This window comes from Molossus molossus, unplaced genomic scaffold (genome assembly GCF_014108415.1).
Source record: "Molossus molossus isolate mMolMol1 unplaced genomic scaffold, mMolMol1.p scaffold_m16_p_3, whole genome shotgun sequence".
Lineage (NCBI taxonomy): Eukaryota > Metazoa > Chordata > Mammalia > Chiroptera > Molossidae > Molossus > Molossus molossus.
In genome coordinates this window covers 95,965,295-95,972,520 of record NW_023425366.1, presented here as the reverse complement: position 1 = coordinate 95,972,520, position 7,226 = coordinate 95,965,295, and positions in this window count along the sequence as shown.

Genomic DNA, 7,226 nt, shown 5'->3' with positions numbered 1-7,226 from the left:
ATGGTCTAGTTTCATTTTTTGCATGTAGCTGTCCAGTTTTCCCAACACCATTTATTAAAGATGCTGTCTTTACTCCACTGTATGCTCTTGCCACCTTTGTCAAATATTAATTGAGCATATTGCCTTGGGTCCATTTCTGGGATCTCTGTTCTGTTCCACTGGTCCATATGCCTGTTCTTGTGCCAGTACCAGGCTGTTTTGATTACAGTGGCTTTGTGGTATAATCTGAAATCTGGTAATGTGATCCCTCTTACTTTGTTCTTCTTTTTCAAGATTGCTGTGGCTATTCTAGGTCTTTTTTGGTTCTATATGAACTTTTGAAGTATTTTTTCTAGTTCCATGAAGTATGTCGTTAGTGTTTTGATGGGGATTTTATTGAATCTATAGATTGCTCTGGGGAAGTATGGACATTTTAATGATGTCAATTCTTCCAATCTATGAACAAGGTATGTGCTTCCACTTTTTTATATCTTTCTCTATTTGTTTTTCAATGTCTTGTAGTTTTCTGCAAATAAGTTCTTTATTTCTTTGGTTAAGTTTATTCCTAGGTATCTTAATTTTTTTGCCGTAATGGTAAATGAGATTGTTTTTTCAGTTTCTCTTTCTGTGAGTTCATCCTTGGTGTATAAGAATGCCATCGATTTCTTGACGTTAATTTTTTATCTTGCTACTTTGTCAAATGCATTTATTATCTAGTAGATTTTTGATGGAGTCTTTAGGGTTTTCTATGTATAATATCATGTCATCTGCAAATAATGACAGTTTCACTTCCTTCTTTCCAATTTGAATTCCTTTTATTTTTTCTTCATGTCTGATTGCTGTGGCTAAGAGACTTCCAGTACTAAGTTAAATAAGAGTGGTGAAAGTGGGCATCCCTGTCTTGTTCCTATTCTTAAGGGAAATGTTTTTAATTTCTGCGCATTGAGTATGATGTTGGCTGTAGGTCTTTCATATATGGCATTTATTATGTTGAGATATGATCCCTCTATTCCCACATTGCTGAGCGTTTTTATCAGAAATAGATGCTGAATTTTGTCAAAGGCTTTTTTTTTGGGTATCTATTGATATGATCATGTGGTTTTTATTCTTCATTTTGTTTGTGTAATGTATTACATTTATTAATTTGTGAATATTGTACCAGCCTTGCATCCATGGGATGAATCACACTTGGTCATGGTGAATAATTTTTTTGGGTGTGTTGCTAGATCCGATTTGCTAGTATTTTGTTCAGGATTTTGGAGTCTATGTTCATCAGGGATATTGGCCTGTCTTTTTTTTTCTTTGTAGTGTCTTTTTCTGGTTTTGGAATTAGAATTATGCTGGCCTCATATTACGAGTTTGGAAGTCTTTCTTCTTCTTGAATTTTTTGAAATAGTTTGAGGAGAATGGGTGTTAGTTCTTTTTGAATGTTCGTTAAAACTCCCCCATGAAGCCATCTGGGCCTGGGCTTTTGTTTGCTGGGAGAGTCTTGATTACCTATTCAATTTCCTTAGTTGTTATTGGTCTTTTCAAGTTTACTGTCTCTTCCTGGTCCAGTTTTGGGAGACTGTGTGTTTCTAGAAATTTGTCCATTTCAATTAGATTGTTGAATTTGTTGCCATATAGTTGTTCATAGTAGCTGTTAACAATGTTTTGTATTTCTTTGGTGTCGGTTGTTACTTCTCCTCTTTCATTTCTGATTTTGTGTATTTGGGTTCTCTTTCTTTGTTTCTTGGTGAGTCTAGCTAAGGGTCCATCAATCTTGTTTATCTTTTTTTAAAAAAAAAACAGCTCTTTGTTTCATTGATCCTTTGAATTTTTTTTTTTGTCTTCATGTCATTTATTTCTGCTACGATCTTTACTATTTTTTTTTCTACTTGCTCTGGGGTTTTCTTTTTGTTTGCTTTCCAATTCTTCAAGTTGTGATGTTAGACAGTCAAATAGAAATTTTTTTTTGTTTCTTGAGGTAGGCCTGTAGTGCTATGAACTTCCCTCTCTGAATTGCTTTTGCTGCACCCCATAGATTTTGTGTTGTTGTGTGATCATTTTCATTGTTTTCCAGGAAGTTTTTCATTTCTTCGTTGATCTCCTCGGTAACCCATTCATTGTTTAATAACATGCTATTTAGCCTCCATGTGTTGAAATGTCTTTGCATGTTGTCGTTGCAATTGATTTCTAGTTTCATGCCATTGTGATCTGAGAAGATACTTGATATGATTTCAATCCTCTTGAAGAGATTTAGTTTGTGTCCTATCATGTGGTCTATCTTTGAGAATGTTCCAGGTGCACTTGAGAAGAATGTGAATTCTATAGTTTTGGGGTGTAATTCTCTGTAGATATCTATTAAATCAATTTGTTCTAGTGTTTCATTTAGAGTTCTGTTTCCTTGGTAATTTTTTGTCTAGAGGATTTATCCAGTGATGTTAATGGGTTGTTGAAGTCCCCTGCTATGATTGTATTGCTTTCAATTTCTCCTTTGAAGCCCTCCAGAAGACTTTTAATATATTTTGGTGCTCCTATATTGGGTGCATATATGTTTATCAAGGTTATATTCTGCTGTTGAATAGATTCTTTCAATATTATGTAGTGGCCTTCTTTGTCTCTAGTTATGGCCTTCATTTTGAAATCTATTTTATCAGATATGAGTATTGCTATCCCAGCCTTTTTTGCTTTCCATTTGCTTCACTTTCAACCTATGTGAGTCTTTTGTTGTGAGGCCGGTCTTTTGTAAACAAGATATAGATGAGGCATGCTTTCTTATCTAATCAGCTACTCTGTGTCTTTTTATCGGATCATTCAATCCATTTACATTTAAGGTGATAATTGATATGTACTTATTTATTGCCATTTTTGTTTAGTTTGGTTATATTTTTCTTCCTACTTATCCTGCTAATTACAGCAGTCCTTTTAATATTTTTTGCAGTGCTGGTTTGGTGCTAATGTATTCCCTTACCCTTTTTTTTTTTTTGTCTTGGAAGCTCTTTATTTGACCTTCCATTTTGAATGATAGCCTTGCTGGGTCGAGTAGATGGTCTGTGTAGCTTCTGTTCACTCTGCCGCCATTTTCGGATTCTCAGTGTATATCTTTTGTTCTCACCTTTTACTTCTTCTTTGACCCAGTTATTTTTAGGAACATGCTGTTTGTTCTCCGTGTGTGTGTGATCCTTGTTTTTCATGACCTTGATTACCTCATGCCATTCCCTTCTGGCCTGTAGTGTTTCTGTTGAGAAGTCACTTGATAGCCTTATGGGTTTTCCTTTGTAGGTAACCTGTTGCTTTTCTCTTGCTGCTTTTAGGATTCTCTCTTTGTCTTTAATTTTTGGCATTTTAATCACTGTGTTTCTAGGTGTGGGCCTATTTGGGTTCTTCTTACTTGGGGCTCTCTGTGCTTTTTGAACTTGAGTGTCTTCTTCCTCCACCAAATTAGGGAAGTTTTCTGTCACTATTTTTTTGAATATATTCTTTATCCCTTGCTCATTTTCTTCTTCTTTGGGGACTCCTATGATGCGAATATTCTTCCATTTTGCAGTTGATTTTTAATTTCAAAGCATTGTGGTCAGAGAATATTCTTGGTATGATTTCAATTTTTAAAAAATTTGTTGAGGCTAGTTTTGTATTCCAAAATATAGTCTATCCTTGAGAATGTCTCATGTGCACTACTGGTGTTCTGGAATGAAAGACTCTGTAAATGTCAATTATATCAATTTGGTCTAATGTGTCATTTAAGACTGATATTTCTTTCTTTTTATTTTATTCTCACCCAAGGATATTTTTCCATTTATCTTCAGATAGAGTGGGAGAGATGGGGAGAGAGAAATCGATGTGAGAGAGAGACATCAGTTGGCTGCCTTCTTTAAGACACCAACCAGGGCTAGGGACAAACCACCACCAAGATATGTGCCCTTGACCAGAATCAAACCAACGACTCATTGGTCCATGGGCCGATGCTCTAACCACTTAGCCAAACCAGCCAGGGCAAGGCTGATGTTTCTTTAAAAATTCTTAAAATTAAATTTATTGGGATGACGTTAGTTAATAAAGTTATATAGGTTTACAATTCTATAATACATCATCTATAAGGGGTGATTTTTATTTTTATTTTTTATTAATTAATTTTTATTACAGATGTTTCTCCTTTTCCCCCCACTGATTCCCCTCTCCTAATCCCTCCCCGCCCTGTCCCCATTTTGTTGTCCATGTCTACTTTTCATGCATACATGCATATAAGTTCTGTGGTTTATCTCTCTCCCACAACCCCCTCTTCTGGGGGTTGTTAGTCTGTACCCCACTTCCACGTCTCTGGGACTACCCCATTCCTCAGACTGTTATGTTCATTATATTCCACAAATAAGTGAGATCATATGATACTTGTCCTTCTCTTTTTGGCTTGCCTCACTCAGGATGATACTCTCCAGATCCCTCCATGTAGTCTCAAAGGAAAGAGATCTTTCTTTCTTACAGCTGCGTAGTACTCCATTGTGTATATGTACCACTGCTTTTTTATCCATTCATCTACTGATGGACACTGGGGCTGTTTCCAGATCTTAGCTATTGTAAATAGTGCTGCTACAAACATGGGGTACATATATTCTTTCTGATTGGTGTTTCAGGCTTCTTAGGGTATATTCCTAGAAGTGGGATCACTGGGTCAAATGGAAGGTCAATTTTTAATTTTTGAAGGTAACACCATATTGTTTTCCATAGTGGCTGCACCAGTCTGCATTCCCACCAGCAGTGTACTAGAGTCCCCTTTTCTCCACACCCTCGCCAACACTTGTTGTTTGATGATTTGTTGATGGCGGCCATTCTGACAGGTGTGAGGTGATACCTCATTGTTGTTTTAATTTGCATCTCTCTGATGATTAGTGATGATGAGCATTTCTTTATATGTCTCTTAGCCATTTGTATGTCCTGTTTGGAGAGGTGTCTATTTAGTTCCTCTGCCCATTTTTTAATTGGGTTTTTTGCCTTCCTTTTGTTTAGTTGTATGAGCACTCTCTATATATTGGAAATTAACCTATAAGGGGTGATTTTTAAAATTGATTTTCTGTTTGGATGATCTATCTATAGCTGTCAGTGGTGTATTCAGGTCCCCTACTATCATTGTGTTTTTGTCATTTTTTCCCTTTAATTCTGTTAGTAGTTGCTTTATATATTACAATGCTCCCTGATTGGGTGCATACGTAATAAGAACTGTTACGTCTTTTGTTGTTGTTGTTAATCCTTATCAGAGGATACTTTTTTCCATTGATTTGTAGAGAGAGAATGGAAGGGAGAAAGGGAGAAAGGGAGGGAAGGAGAGGGAAGGGAGAGAGAAAAAGAAACATTGGTGTGAGAGAGACACATCTATTGGATGCTCCCGCATGTGTTCCAACCAGGGCCAGGGATTGAAGCTGCAACCCAAGTACATGCCCTTGACAGGGAATTAAACCCTTTGATGTGCAGGTCGACACTCTAACCACTGAGACACACCAAGCAAGGCGAAACTGTTATGTTTTCTTGATGCAGTGTCCCCTTTATGAATATAAAATATCCACCTTTGTCTCTTGCTGCCTTTGTTATCTTGAACTTTATTTTGTTAGATATAATATGATTACATTTGCTTTTCTGTGGATGCCATTTGTTTGGAGAATCATTTTCCACCCTTTCACTTTGAACCTATATTTGTCTTTGCAGCTGAGATGTGTCTCCTGAAGGCAGCATGTGGTTGGTTTTTTTTTGTTTTTTGTTTTTGGTAAGTGCCCCTAGCAGGAACCGAACCCAGGTCTCTCTGGACCACAGGCCGATGCTTCAACTGCTGAACCAAACCGGCCTGGGTTGGGTTTTGTTTTTAGATCCAATCTGCTACGCTATATATTTTCATTGGTGAATTAAGTTTATTTACATATAGGATAATTATTGATGTATGAGGATTTCCTATAGCTCTTTTGTTTTCTGTTAGTTCTGTGCCTCCATTGGTTCTTTTTCTTTGTGTTTCTGTCTGTGGTTTTTATTAGCTGGTATTCCATACTTTCCCCCTCTGTTTCTCTTTTTAAAAAAAGATAATTATTTTTTTACTTTTTATTGAATTTTTGTGTGTGACATTGGTTAATAAAATTATATAAATTTCAGGTGTACAATTCTGTAATACATCATCTGTATATTGAATTGTGTGTTCACCACCCTATGTCAAGTCTCCTTTCATCACCATTTATTTCCCCATACCTTCTGTTTCCTTTTTTTTAAAAGTTATGTGTCTCAGTGTGTGTGTGTGTGTGTGTGTGTGTGTGTGTGGTTACCATTAGGTTTATGTAAAAAGAAAGTTTTATGTAAATTCAAACCTTTACCCTCTCTCCTTTCATGTTGTTGTTGACACAAATTACCCCTATTTATACTGTGAGTTTGGTGGTGATCTTACTCATAGCATTGTGACCTTTTGCTTCAGGTAGAATACCTCTCTTGAGTATTACCTGCAATGAAGCGCTTCTGGTGGTAAATTCCCTCAGCTTCTGTATGTCTGGAAAAGTATTTCTCCTTCATACCTAAAGGATAACTTTGCTGGATATATTCTTGGCTGGTAATTTCTCTCAGTATTTGAATATTTGATTCCATTCTCTTCTAGCTTGTAGGGTTTCTTTGGAAAAGTTCAATGATAATCTAACGAGCTTTCCTTTATAAGTTACTCTCTTCTCTTGCTGCTTTGATAATTCTTTCTTTGTCATTCATATTTGACAGTCTTGATACAATGTGCCTTAGAGAAGGCTTTTTTGGATTGAGGTAATTAGGTGTTCTGTTTGATTCTTGGATTCAAGGATCTAGCTCTTTGCACAGTTTTAGGAAGTTCTCACCAACTGTTTTTTTGAATGGCCTTTTCATTCCTTCCCTCTCTTCCTCTGATATGCCTGTTATTCTTATATTGCACTTTCTGATGGAGTCACATAGTTCTTGTGGATTTCTTTCTTTCTTTCTTTCTTTCTTTCTTTCTTTCTTTCTTTCTTTCTTTCTTTCTTTCTTTCTTTCTTCCCTCCCTTCCTCCCTCCCTCTGTCTCTCTCTTTTATTTCTTCTTTCCTTCCTTCCTACTTTCTTTTCATTTTTTCTTTTCTTTCTTTCTTTCTTTCTTTCTTTCTTTCTTTCTTTCTTTCTTTCTTTCTTTCTCTTTCTTCTTTCTTTCTCTTTCTCTCTCTCTTTCTTTCTCTCTTTCTTTCCCTCCCTCCCTCCCTCCCTCTCCTTCCTTCCTTCCTTCCTTCCTTCCTTCCTTCCTTCCTTC